The sequence below is a fragment of the Anser anser genome (assembly GCF_964211835.1).
Source record: "Anser anser genome assembly, chromosome: Z".
NCBI lineage: Eukaryota > Metazoa > Chordata > Aves > Anseriformes > Anatidae > Anser > Anser anser.
The window spans coordinates 57,841-72,323 of NC_139723.1; the positions used below are offsets into that span (position 1 = coordinate 57,841).

At 50.8% G+C, this 14,483-nt stretch overlaps 1 protein-coding gene across 1 annotated transcript in view; it reads left to right on the forward strand.

Moving 5' to 3' along the window:
* The first annotated feature begins 11,291 nt into the window (after nt 1–11,291).
* Nucleotides 11,292–14,483, forward strand: part of LOC310889669 (adenylate cyclase type 10-like) — a 69,206-nt gene continuing 66,014 nt past the window's right edge. The window contains exons 1-2 of the mRNA XM_083817485.1: nt 11,292–13,346; nt 13,601–13,833. The gene's annotated coding sequence lies outside the window, so the exon portion shown is untranslated. The remainder of the gene's footprint in view (nt 13,347–13,600; nt 13,834–14,483) is intronic.

The window sequence follows — 14,483 nt, forward strand, 5'->3', positions numbered from 1 at the left end:
GCGGGAGGCAGAGAGACTGCTTGCGTGAGGTGCGAGCAGGTGGACGACCTGGTCCGCATGGTGGCGGAACTCAAGGAGGAGGTGCAGAGGTTGAGGGATATCAGGGAGTGCGAGCGGGAGATAGACTGGTGGAGCGACTCCCTGCAGGACCGGAGGGAGGGGGACCAGGGTGAGACGCTCCAAAGGGGGGTGGACCCCCTGCCCTGCCGCCATCGGGCAGAGGGAGGGGACCTGCGAGTTGAGGAGGAATGGAGACAGGTCCTTGCTCGACCTCGCAGGAGATGCCCTCCCCTTCCGGTGCCGCCTTCCCAGGTGCCCTTGAACAATAGGTTTGAGGCCCTGGAGCTTGAGAGACCGGCGGGTGAGGATGAGGTAGGAAGCCTACCCAGGAGGATGCCTGAGGTGAGGAAGTTGACTCCATGCCTCAGGACTGCCTCCACCAAGAAGGAAAGAAGGGTGACTGTTGTGGGCAACTCCCTCCTCAGGGGAACGGAGGGCCCTATTTGTCGGCCTGACCCCACACATAGGGAAGTCTGCTGCCTCCCTGGGGCCAGGGTCAGAGACGTTACCAGGAAGCTTCCCAACCTGGTTCACCCCTCTGACTATTACCCGCTTTTGATAGTCCAGGCTGGCAGTGACGATGTTGAAAAGAGAAGCCTCAAGGCTATCAAACAGGACTATAGGGGGCTGGGACGATTGGTGGAGGGAGCGGGAGTGCAGGTGGTGTTTTCGTCTATCCCTACGGGGGAAGGGAGAGGCACGGAGAGGACACGGAAAGCTCGCGTGGTTAATAGGTGGCTCAGAGGCTGGTGCCAGCACAGAAATTTTGGGTTTTTTCACCATGGGGAGCTTTACTCGGCACCCGGCCTGATGGCCCCAGACGGGTCCCTATCTCCAAGGGGAAAACGGATCCTAGGCCAGGAGCTGGCGGGGCTCGTAGAGAGCGCTTTAAACTAGGTAAGAAGGGGGACGGGGCTCAAACAAGGCTTGTTGGAGCTGTGCCGGGGGAAACAATGGCCCAGCTGAAGTGCATCTACACTAATGCACGCAGCATGGGTAACAAACAGGAGGAGCTGGAAGCCATCGTGCAGCAGGCAGGCTATGACTTGGTTGCCATCACGGAGACGTGGTGGGACCGCTCCCACGACTGGAGTGCTGCAATGCCTGGCTATCGGCTCTTCAGGAGGGACAGGCAGCACAGAGGGGGTGGTGGCGTGGCTCTCTACATTAGAGAATCTTTTGATGTTGTGGAACTCCAGGCTGGGAATGATAAGGTTGAATCCCTGTGGGTTAGGATCCGCGGGAAGGCCAGCAAGGCTAGCATCCTGGTCGGGGTCTGTTATAGACCGCCGAACCAGGATGAGGAGACGGATGAGGAGTTTTATAGGCAACTGACAGAAGTTGCAAAATCGTCGGCGCTTGTCCTCGTGGGGGACTTCAACTTCCCGGACATATCCTGGAAGCACAACACGGCACAGAGAAAGCAGTCTAGGAGGTTTCTGGAGAGCGTGGGAGATAGCTTCCTGACGCAGCTGGTCAGTGAACCTACCAGGGGTGGTGCCCCGCTAGACCTTCTCTTCACAAACAGAGAAGGACTGGTGGGAGATGTGGTGGTCGGAAACTGTCTTGGGCAGAGTGACCACGAAATGGTAGAGTTCTCTATTCTTGGCGAGGCCAGGAAGGGGACCAGTAAAACTGCTGTCTTGGACTTCCGGAGGGCTGACTTTGAGCTGCTCAGGACGCTGGTTGGCCGAGTCCCTTGGGAGGCGGTTCTGAAGGGCAGAGGAGTCCAGGAAGGCTGGGCGCTCCTCAAGAAGGAAATCGTGATGGCACAGGAGCGGTCCGTCCCCACGTGCCCAAAGACGAGCCGGCGTGGAAGAAGACCGGCCTGGCTCAACAGAGAGTTGCGGCTTGTGCTTAGCAGAAAAAAGAGGGTTTATAATCTTTGGAAAAAAGGGCGGGCCACTGAGGAGGACTACAAGGATGTAGCGAGGCTGTGCAGGGAGAAAATTAGAAAGGCCAAAGCTCATCTGGAGCTCAACCTGGCTACTGCCGTTAAAGACAACAAAAAATCCTTTTACAAATATATCAACGCGAAACGGAGGACTAAGGAGAATCTCCATCCTTTACTGGATGCGAGGGGGAACCTAGTTACTAAGGATGAGGAAAAGGCTGAGGTGCTTAATGCCGCCTTTGCCTCAGTCTTTAGCGGCAATACCGGTTGTTCTCTGGATACCCAGTGCCTTGAGCTGGTGGAAGGGGATGGGGAGCAGGATGTGGCCTTCGCTATCCATGAGGAAATGGTTGGCGACCTGCTACGGAGCTTGGATGTGCGCAAGTCGATGGAGCCGGATGGGATGCACCCGAGGGTACTGAAAGAACTGGCGGAGGAGCTGGCCGAGCCGCTTTCCATCATTTATCGGCAGTCCTGGCTATCGGGGGAGGTCCCAGTTGACTGGCGGCTAGCAAATGTGACGCCCATCTGTAAGAAGGGCCGCAGGGCAGACCCGGGGAACTATAGGCCTGTCAGTTTGACCTCAGTGCCAGGAAAGCTCATGGAGCAGCTTATCTTGAGGGTCATCACGCGGCACTTGCAGGGCAAGCAGGCGATCAGGCCCAGTCAGCATGGGTTTATGAAAGGCAGGTCCTGCTTGACGAACCTGATCTCCTTCTATGACCAAGTGACGCGCTTGGTGGATGAGGGAAAGGCTGTGGATGTGGTCTACCTTGACCTCAGTAAGGCTTTTGACACCGTTCCCCACAACATTCTCCTCAAGAAACTGGCTGCTCGGGGCTTGGACTGGCGTACGCTTCGCTGGGTTAGAAACTGGCTGGATAGCCGGGCCCAGAGAGTTGTGGTGAATGGAGTCAAATCTGGTTGGAGGCCGGTCACTAGTGGTGTCCCCCAGGCCTCGGTACTGGGGCCGGTCCTCTTTAATATCTTTATCGATGATCTGGATGAGGGCGTCCAGTGCACCCTCAGTAAGTTTGCAGATGACACCAAGCTAAGTGCGTGTGTCGATCTGCTCGAGGGCAGGAAGGCTCTGCAGGAGGATCTGGATAGGCTGGAGCGATGGGCTGAGGTCAACTGTATGAAGTTCAACAAGGCCAAGTGCCGGGTCCTGCACCTGGGGCGCAACAACCCCAAGCAGAGCTACAGGCTGGGAGATGAGTGGCTGGAAAGCTGCCTGGCCGAGAAGGACCTGGGAGTATTGGTTGATAGTCGGCTGAATATGAGCCAGCAGTGTGCCCAGGTGGCCAAGAAGGCCAACAGCATCCTGGCCTGTATAAGAAGCAGTATGGCCAGCAGGTCTAGGGAAGTGATTGTGCCCCTGTACTCGGCTCTGGTGAGGCCGCACCTTGAGTACTGTGTTCAGTTTTGGGCCCCTCGCTACAGGAAGGACATGGAGGTGCTCGAGCGAGTCCAGAGAAGGGCGACCAAGCTGGTGAGGGGTCTGGAGAACAAGTCTTACGAGGAGCGGCTGAGGGAGCTGGGGTTGTTCAGCCTGGAGAAGAGGAGGCTCAGGGGCGACCTTATCGCTCTCTACAGTTACCTTAAAGGAGGCTGTAAAGAGGTGGGGGTTGGTCTGTTCTCCCACGTGCCTGGTGACAGGACGAGGGGGAATGGGCGAAAGTTGCGACAGGGGAGTTTTAGGTTGGATGTTAGGAAGTACTTCTTTACCGAAAGGGTTATTAAGCATTGGAACGGGCTGCCCAGGGAGGTGGTTGAGTCACCATCCCTGGAGGTCTTTAAAAGACGTTTAGATGTAGAGCTTAGCGATATGGTTTAGTGGAGTACTTAGTGTTAGGTCGGAGGTTGGACTCGATGATCTTGAGGTCTCTTCCAACCTAGAAATCTGTGATACTGTGATACTGTGAAACCTTCCCTTTTCCTCCAGGACTTCCTAAACAAACTGGACCTTCGCTAGGGACACCTGGCTGACTCTGAACTCCCTAAGGCAGGTCATCTTCAAAATGAGACTTGTTATTTTAAGAGGGCCACACCTGGGCCCTCTTTGGGGGGGATGCAGGGGGGGGTTGTGCCTTATGAAGTCCATTTTCCTCATTGACCCTTTTCTGCGGTTGTTTTTCTCAATTAGGCTGTTTTTGAGGTCGGTTTGAGGGATCAGTTTGATCACACCTGATACCGGTAACATTTGGAATACGTGTATATACATGCACGTATAGGGAACCAATCGTAAGTACATTCGCTTCTTTACTAAGGATAGGTTTGTAGTAACCTTTAATATTGATCCTTGAGTATTTTCTCGGGTATTACTACTGATTGCTGCTACCGTTGATTGCTGCTTCTATTGATAATAGAGATGTATATGTGTGCTTCCCTGTTAATAATTCGTAAGAGGTTGAAGTATACCTGCTTTCTTAATCATTGGTATGCTCGTGATTTGTAGTAACTTGTAGTGAAGTAAGGAAGCTCAGGAAAGAAAGCTCCCGTGTGCTTGTGTCCTACAGAATCCTGAAAACTCACCGCTGCAGTCTCTGCACACACGCAGGCCAGGTAACCCTTTAGGCTGTGACGCTTGGCAAAGGTTGCTGTCTAAGATTTACTCAAGCTTAACAGAAATCGTATGTGTATCACTTCATTGTGAGTATGAAAAGCTTTATCAGGAGAAGAGTAAATTCAGTTTGATTTTGAGCAGCATGAGCTCTTCTTAATTCAGTTTGTCTAATGTAAAATCGGTTTAAGAAAAAAGGAAGTAGGTGAAAGCCTAAATGACAGCCAAGCCTCAAGCCAGAGCAGGACATTTAGAGACTTGATTTGCTATTGTTTCTTAGACACTTCTCTAATTTTAGAATGTAAGGAAATTCCGGGCAAGACATTGTGTTGACCTGCTAGAGTCTGCAAGTCAGAAAACGACAAAGGGAATGGAACATCTTTAGTCCAAACTTCTAGTGCTTCTGGCTACAGATTTTAAACAGTCTCGAATTAGATGTGCAGACCTAAAAAAAAAAATTTGGAATTTACTAAATAAAATCATGCTGTACGTTGCACTGCAAGATACATGGGAAATATTTATCGACACAGTAGGGATTGTAAGGAATGGTCCAGCAATTCGTGTCACTAAGGGATTTGAAGAGTTAACATTGAGGCCCGAGTCTAGGTGATAAGAGAAAGGGAGTTTTTAGAGAAAACTGCTGACTACTGCACGAGATGTTGCGAGAGTTTCTGAAATCCAGCCCAGAGGCTGCCAAATAAGGAGGAAGGGGGAGCTGAAGGACGACTGAAGAACAAAAGGGAGGAAGACCACCAGCCTTCAGCCCGAGCGACCCCCGAGAGACCACCAGAGACTGATACGCAGGCGCCCCTGGGAGGGTTTTGGATTCCAGAAAGCAATTACAATAACCCTGCCTCTTCTAGAAGCAGTAATGAATATGTATTAGCCTGGGAGCATCAAAACCAGCCGCCTTACGTAACAGGTGCGCGTCCTGGTGGAGCAGAGACTCCCGGCGCACCCAGCGCTGTTTGCTTGCCTCTATTCGTTTAATAAATGGTAAACTTTGATTGCAATCCTATTTGGGACTCAGTCATTTATAACAGTATTTAAAAATAGTCATCTGTGGAGGCAACTGCTAGCTGTGAACAACAACTTCTCTTCCGCCTACAGTTAAGTTACTTTCTTAGCTAGGCCATCAAAAAAAAGCACTTGTTAAAAAAAGACACACTTCTTTGGCACAGCAGTTGTATCCATGCAGTTTATCGCAGTCTAACAAAACACACTGCTTAACAGGCATCTTACTAGCATAGCTATGTTACTGAAAATAATCATGAGAAGCTGCCAGGGGCTGGCACTGATCTGCAGGGCAGGCAGAGCGCTGCTGTCACTATGCCAGCATTGGCGTCAAGACCCGGGGGGGGGCACGGGCCAGGCTGCTCTGTGAGCACAGAGGCCGGTCCCACCCTCCCCTTTGCACAGAAAGCCCACTGCTGTTCTGACCGCTGGGCTGGTGCCCGGGCAGCTCAGCCTTCCCACCCCTCCTCAGGGGCTGCCTTTGTATGACAGAGGGGGGCACTCCTGGCTGCAGCAAAGCCCCCTCGTGAGGGCTGCTGGCTTCTGGTGGCTCCCTCAGCTGCTTTGAGGGCTGCACGCTGTGATCTCCAGTCCACTGCAGAATACATCTGCCCCGGAGCCCATCGCCTCGGGCGAGTGACTGCTGAATGGCAGTTAACAGTGCTGCCAACAGAAGGCTTTTCATAGTCCACAAATTCCTTTAGCTGCCATTTCACAGCCCCACTTACAAAGGGAGCCCGAGCTTTCTCTCTCCCCAAAACATAACCCTAACCATACCAGAAACCCTGACCTTAACATTAAACCTAATCCTAGTCAACACCCGGGTATTGTTCCAACCCCACCTAAGGCTTACATGAAAAATTGCTCACAAGGGAAGTTTTTTGGTAGACCTCAACTTCATTTTCAGCCCTTTCACAGCCCCATGCATAAGGGTAGTCTGTGCTTTAGCTTTCTCCAAACTCACAAGAGTGGTATGAGCTTTATTTTTCTCCAAACCCTACCCCTGCCTCTAAGTCTAACCCTGGAGAGCAGCCAGTTCCAACACCCACCCCACCCTAGGCCTCCCATGAAACAGCGCTCACATGGGAAAACTTCTGTTAGCTCTCAACTGTCTTTAGAAGCCCTTTCAAAACCCCACTAATAAAGGGAGTCTGCACTTTCTCTCTCTCCAAACCTAACTCTTACCCTAACCCTAACCATGACCCTATGTCCAACACCCACCCCATCTATGGCTCCCAGGAAACAGTGTTCACAATGGAAATCTTTTGGAAGCCCTCAGCCTCCTTTGTCAAACCTTTCACATCCCCATTCCACAAGGCGGTCAGCACTTTCTCCAAACGTGTAAGAAACTAAGTTGTGTTTTTGTGGTAGAGAACTAATTTTCTGTATTCCGAGGTAGCGTGTAGTCATAATAAGGAGAAATGCTAAGTAGATAAGTGGACAGTAGAAGGCCTCACTGTTCCAAAATAAGGCAGAAGCTTGAGAAAAACAGGATGAGCGGTGTGAGAACAGTAAAACAAAGATCACAAGTTCTCAAAACATAAGAAAGGAGAAATTAAAGGGTTGAAAAAAAGAAAACTTGTACATATATGGTATAGAGGAGCGTCGAGTAGCTTGTGAACCTGTAGTACTCAGCCAATGAGGAAACAGGGGAGGTGATCAGGCGTCGGGTAATTGGGAATAAAAGGTTATGATTTGTTTACTAAACTGTGCTCCTAATTGACAGGATGCCCGCCATTGCAATCACAAATAAAATAGCTTCGCAGAAGATCCTGTCTGAAGAAAATTATTTGAGATGTTTCTCACAATCTGGGGGCTCGTCTGGGATCTTGTCACCTGCCAAAGCTTTCTTGCCACCACAGAGAGGAAGGGGCACCCTGCTGACTTCAGCGGTCCCGTCGGGGGTGGTGGGTTGTCTCGGTACGGCCGGCAAAGGACCGAGACCGTTAATCTGAAGACAGGCTCTGCGAAGCTCTGGGGAGAAGGGAGGCCAGCACTGACATACACAGACACAGCCCAGACATAGTCCAGCCCAGATCGGGAACAGGCACAGGCATTACTGCTGATAACCCGGACCGGGAAGCCGTGCACGGACCGCGGTAAGGGCAACTTTACCGTGCCTTGCCTCGAGCTGGGTTCGGGGAGACTCTTGTGTGGAGTGTGAATGAGACGCACTTTTAGTGCGAGGCGAGTGTGGAGTCCCGATCCGCGAGGTTCTGTAGTCCTGCAAGGGGACGAACGAGGTCCCCTCGGCTGGAGAGGGATGAAGCGAAAGAGAGAAGAGCGAAAGAGAGTCTCGGGGGTTTGGGCCCTTAGGTGTATGGTACCCCGAGCACAGTGAAGTGAGGTGCTCGGCAGTACACCCCACCTCTGTCCTAATCCTAGGTGAAGGCGTGTGGTACCCTGTGGGTGGTAAAGTCCACAGCAGCACGTCAGGAAGAGCTGGGGACTAAGGGTTCCAAGAGTCAGCAGGGTGGGGTTGGAGACCCTGGGACTGTGCCTAAAGATAGGCCTTTGGAGAGAATGGTAAGGATTTGGAAAAACAACCCAAAAACTAGGGAAAAAGATTTTTAAAAATATAATTAAAAAATGGTTAAATATTGTGCAATTGTCTGGCCTAAAAAGCTAATAAAAGGAGCTTCGGTATTTTGGCCAAAATACGGGTCTGATGAAAATTCAGGCTTGAAATTTATATGCAAACAATAAGGTTCCTTTTCCAGAGGAGGAATCAAGTTATGCTCCCTATAATGCTAATATTGCACCGGAGGCAGCGGCAGCTGCTCCAGGAGGGGAGACAGGGACTGCAATTGACGCTGTCCCTGGAGAAGTCGCGCCAGGGAGCGAGGAGCGGCAGGAGCGGAGCCGGGGGGGGGTCCCGGTGGGGCCTCGGGGCCGTGCAGGGCCGACCCGGGGCCGGTGCCACTCCCCCCTTACCAGCAGACAGGTTAGGAGTTTTAAGAAGGAAATGAAGCCTTTAAGTGAGGGCCTAGCAGAACAGTCAAATCCGCTTCTAAGGCCTAATTTGTATTCCTGAGAGGGAAATGTCAATCTTGAGTATGTTATTCACTGGAGAGGAATGTTTAGGAGGGAAATGATTTGCCAGGCAGCTATGCAAGAATAGGAAAGAAGTAACACCCCCCCAGACCACGAGTAATTCCGATAGAGCAGAAATATCCGCTTATCCAACTGAAACAGTAACAACCCACAACATAGAAATCATATGAGAGACTCGGGGTCAGAATTAGAAAGTACTCGGGGATGAACCCTGAGGACCCAGTGGCCCAAGGGTTGATACCTGTCCCCTGCTGGTGGTTCTGCGGAGTCCTGCTTTTAGGCACAAAGACCTAGGACCAGCCCTTCAGAAACCCACGCTGGCTGCTTCTGATCCCTCCATTGTCCCGCATGTCAGCTGCAGCGCCTTCCCTGGCCCTGGCTCAGTGCTCATCGCAGCAATGGCTGACATCGCAGGAGAAGCCAGCCCACTCTCTTTGGGCACTCCCTCAATGCATGACTTTTCTCCCTTTGGACCCTCCAGCTCTCTCCCTACTCCCGGTGCAAGGACGGAGTAAGAGAACAGCTGTGTGGTGCTCAGCTGCCTGCTGGGGTTCTAACACGCTGTGGCCAGGGAAGCAAAAGCTTTCCTTCTCCTTTCTTCTTGGTGTGTTCTCCCGGGGGGTGACAGCTCAGCCTCCGGATCCTTACCGAGGAGGAAGCCGGGGGAGAGAGCGAGCAAGATGCACCTGAACCGTGAAATCGTCCCGGCAGCACGCAGAGCGGGAGCTGCGGTGAGTGTCCTGCTGCCTGGCCCCTTTCTTAACCTGTCCCGTGGAACGGTGGAGAACAGGATGGCGGGGGGTGGGGGGGGACCGCTGCTCGGGGAGGGCTGGGCGTCAGTCAGCAGGTGGTGAGCAATAGCATCACGCATCGCTTGCTTTGCAACGTTCCCTCCTCATCGTTGTTATGATTTCCCTGCCTTCTTTGTCCTATTAAACCGTCTTTATCCGACCCCACGAGCTTTGACTACTTTTTCTTCCCGAGTCTCCCACGGTGGGGAGAAAAGCACCACTCAGCCATTCGCTCTGGCTGCCTGCCGGGTTAAGCTGGAACGAGAACACGGATGGGAAAGAGTAGAACGCGCGCCTCCTCGTTTGGCTTTCAAAAGGAAACGGACTAACAAGTTACTCTAGCGAACGGTTTGGGGTTGATTGGGCAAGTTCTCCTGGCTTCGGGAACTTGTCAGGAACCGGTCTTCTCTTTCTAATGTTATTTTTCATAATACCCACCGCAAACCGTTGCCGAATTTGAAAAAGCTACAGGGAGGTCGCCTGTGACGTCTTTGCATGTCTCTGGAAAGGGGGATGCGTTGCGCAGAGGTGCGACTCTTTTTCTGTAATCTCTTGTCAAAACTTTCCGGGTAACCGGATCCTTCAGGCTGTTGGGTACGGACGACCTGCGGGGTTGTCTGCCATTCCCACAATAGGGATAGCTGCAGAGAGGGTACCGAGCAGCGACCCGAGAGGACCAAAATCAGCAGGGGAAGGTGGGATCGGGGAGGTGGGGGGATGTTAGGAATGTTAGGAGGAGCAGCCGACAGGAGCGACTTTTCCCTTTCCTGCGGAGGCAGATGATGGTGGAAAACCTGCCCTGAGGAAACGCTTGCCATTTCCCACTCAGGCTGTAAAGCCACGCGTGCCTCTTCCTGAGAATGGCTGCACGCGCGTGGCGTCGCAGGCCGTGAGCTGCTTGGGCAGGGATCTCTCCGTGCGGGGCGGCGAGTCCCCAGGAAAGCCATCGTCTGGCGGAAGAAAGCCCGGGGGGAACTTCTCAGAGGTAAGAAGCCTTCAAATGTATGGGGACCCCTAACTCGTGCGCCGAGCTTGCGAGACAAACGTCCGTGGCACGAAGATCGAGGACGACTTGTCAGAGGTAAGCAGCTTTCCCTTTGTTCCCCCGTCCTCTCAGGAGCCCTCCTTACGCTCTTTGCGCACGCTTGAGGCCCACAACATTCATTTTCTCCTCTACTTAGCATTCCTAGTCCCTGCCGTGGGGAATAATTGCCTCAGGTGACCTGAAAATTAAACTGATATTCCCATTTTAAAGAAAAGGTACAGTGCTGAAGAAGCTTCCAGGGTGGAGTGTAGCTGCTCTGCATAAAAGATCCCGAGGCCTCCAGCCTTAGATGTTGATCACACTGGGGGAACCTGGCGTGCTGACTCTAAGAGGAACAGAAGTACGGAGTGTAGAGCGGAGCAGAGGCGCCATGGCTAAGCTCTGTGATGAGACGGTGTTATAAATGACTGAGTCCCAAAGAGGATTACAGTCAAAGTTTACAATTTATTAAACGAATAGAGGCAAGCAAACAGCGCTGGGTGCACCAGGAGTCTCTGCTCCACCAGGACGCACACCCGTTACGTAAGGCGACTGTTTTTTATGCTCCTAGGCTAATACATATTCATTACTACTTCTAGAAGAGGCAGGGTTATTATAATTGGTTTCCCGAAAACGAAGTCCTCCCAGGTGCGCCTGCTTATCAGTCTCTATTAGTCCATCGGGGGCCGCTCGGATGGGGAGGCTCATATTCTTCCTCCTTATCTAGTGGTCTCTTGGCCAGATGTCAGAAGTTACTGCACGTCCGTGCAGAGTCAGCGGTTTTTCTCTGAAGAAATCCCTTTGTTCTCTTCTCACCTAAACCCAGGCCTCAATGTTAACCCTTCAAATCCCTTAGTGGCACGAATTGCTGGACCATTCCTTACAACGGGAGCTCGGTTGTTCTTGTGCATAACCGAGACTGATTTCCAGCGGAATAACAGTGCTATTAATGGGGTGCTCTTTTTTCGAGCAATGCCAGCCTCCAGAGGAGGTGTTCGTGTTCCTCTTGCAATATGCAATGAGAGAGGACCAAGCACACCCGGACCTTCTTAATTAAAAAAAAAAAAAAAAAAAAAAAGGGGCAACACAGGGGCAACCTCTGCACTAAGTTGTGTAAACGCATAAAGCTGTGAGTGGCGGTTTTTTTTTGTTAGCTTGTTTGGTTGGTTGGTTTTTGTGGCTCGCACATCAGCGCTGCTCCGGGAAGCCCTGCCTGCGACTCTGCCGCTCTCGCCTGGGGAGGGGGAGCCGGGCGGCACCGCAGGACCCCTGCCCGCGGCAAAATGGAGGCGCCCTTCTCCGGAGCGGGAGCCGGGACGGGCCGTACGCGCCGGGAGGCGCAGGTTGATGCAAGATGCTTGCTCGAGGCACGGGCTCACCAGCTGATTAAATAACTGTCCTGGGGCAGGAGCGTGTGGGACAAAATACTGCAGACAGCACAATCCACGCGTTTGGTTGCGTAATGCCAGTGAGCTATGCTTTCGTAGCAGGAATGTGTCAGAAGTAGTAATCCAGGGAAATGATGCAAACCTGGAGGTAGGCAGTCGGCTTTGTGAGCAGGGAGTGCTGGCGTGGCCCTGCTCCCCTGACTACACCTGTGTGAATCAAGTAGGGGAAGTGAGTATGGGCGCGGTATTTCAGCCCTTTCAGGGAGCTGAACATCACCTGAAAAGATGACGACATCCCTGCCCTGAAGGACCTGCCCACTGCAGTCTGTAGCATTGTGTGCATTTGTAGCTTGATGGGCCTGAGAGTAGGGGACTGTGGGATGCTGGGGCTGGGATTTGATTTGGGGGTTCCCGCCGCAGCCCCACGAGCTTATGTGTTAAGTTTAAGCTTGGAAATGAAGGGGGAGTGAGGGAAGAAAAAAAGCAAAGCCTTGCAGAGCCTCAGCTCCACCGAGGAACGAATAACAGTCTGTTTGCTTCTGGAAGAACTTCCCACTGCTGAGGACGGATGGGGCGGACCCCAAAAGGTAGATGGGGTTGTGTGAGAGCTGGTGATACTGCCAGCAGGACTCCACAGCTGACGAGAGACATCGCTGGTTTTGACGTCCATCACAACGGAAAACGCTCGTTTCATTCAATTGGGGGAAGTCGTATGAAACTCTCAGACAGAAACAGTATCAGTGAGACTCTGTTATGCAGTCATGGTGAAAGCTTAGCATAGCGAAGAAACAGTGTGTATTAGGTAAGGTGAAAAATGGAGTCGCACCTCCAAGAAGTCCCAGTTTGTGATCTTTAAGTTTTTTTTTTGGTGGTGGTGGGGGAAGGGGGAGAGAGACGAATATTACCCACCAGGAAGGTGACCAGATCCATGCCTTAAAAGGTCAGCTGCTAAAAGCTTTTATAAATGATCTTTGCACTGCAAGTTTCAGTTTTCATGAAGCCGAGTTGAGATAAATCCGAAAAGTTCTACGGGTTTAAAAGAACGCTTACTAAAATATTCTTATCATTCACAATAATAATGGAGTGAGTGAACTTGTTCCACACAGTGACCTTACTTTTTTTTTTTTTTTTGTATTCCAGCAAACTGTGTACAATCCCAGGAGCATAGGTACAGTCTTGTGTAGCATTGTCATTCTGCCCCACCACTCTGATATCTAACAAAGTAATACTTTCTGGATGTTGTCTACGAATTCTTTCCTTCCTTATGTATGAGGTCGATGCACGTATCGCCTAGTTTGTCAGAGAGCATTGCTGAAGTACTGTTTTCTTTGTATTTGTGAAGACAGCAGAATGAAAGATAGCAGCTCAGCGACTCCCATCGAGATGGTCATTAGGATAAAACAGTGAAGTTTCTAGCATATATTAAAAAGTCTGGAGGAATTAGCATAGCTTGCAGGAAAGTGTGCTGGAAAGAGATGATATTTGAGAGCAAGCGTGAAAATGTTGTCCTTTTACCAAGAACAATGAGAACTGATGCATCTGCCCGGTGTTTGGATAGGTGAGTGAGTTAAGAGGAGCTGAGCATAGAGTTTGCAGGGGAATTGGGAAATGAGAGATAATTTGACCTCCTTTCCATGCAAGCGTGTGTTTGTTTTTTTTTTAATCCCATACTTTTGTTACTATCCAGAATTTTTAACATAACTCTCCATTTTAACTGGTTTGGTTTTATGGATAGCAGCTAACTATAAAAAGAACTAGGATCCTGAAGTGTCCTTGGAGCCGCTGACTCTACCTCTTTATCTGTTCCCTAAGGAGACGCCCCGGATTTAAAGACGCTATGTATTAAATGAAGTATGAGAAGAAACAGCTTCTTCCGACCCTTGGGCTCCTTTTCTTCAGCTCGTGCAGAAGGCTGACAGCCGGTCTCACTCTCATCAGTGCTATCCCACCAGCTCCTTTAGGAGCTCAGCACCACATTTGGCCTGTTGTGATCTTCCCGATCCCCTCATTTCTGTGCTGCAACACCACCATCCACGAGAAGTCAGGTAGGATCTGAACACATTTGACATTGCTAAAGAATCAAACCTCAGCTGTCAGTTTTAGCCCTTTGTATTCCAGATGTTTGTTTTGCTGGACGATGGTTTCATTTCTGATTTTGTAATATGTTCTTTGTGGAGGTTGTTTTAAGCAGACAAGTAGGTAGCCTCCTTCCTTCAGTGGAATTGCACAGGTTTTAGCTGAGCTTTGCACATTTGAGCGATTGCCCAGTGGTTGTTCTGGTCTTGACGCGTCTCTAAAAACCTTTGTCGCCTCGCCCCTCCTCCTTGTGTATTAAGATGCACATTTGTGCAAAAATTATGTACGCTGTGCATAAGATGCCCAGCGGTTATGGGGCATTCCCAGCGTTTCACAGATAAGGCTCCATGTTTACTTAATCACTTAAGTGTAGTCCTGGCTTTAAGCGTAGGTGTAGCTAACGGTTGTTACTCAAGTGGTTATAAAGTTTAAACTGTTTGTTTGTTATATAAATATATATATACATACATATGTATATGTCTGTATATATATAATGAACTGAGTCCGTGGAGTAAAAGACTTCTCTGCTTGTTGCATATACTCCTGTATGAGCAGACTCATATGCAAACTGATCCAAACTGGGTGCCAAGCTGTGCCTTTTTTGTTGCCTGGGATATGC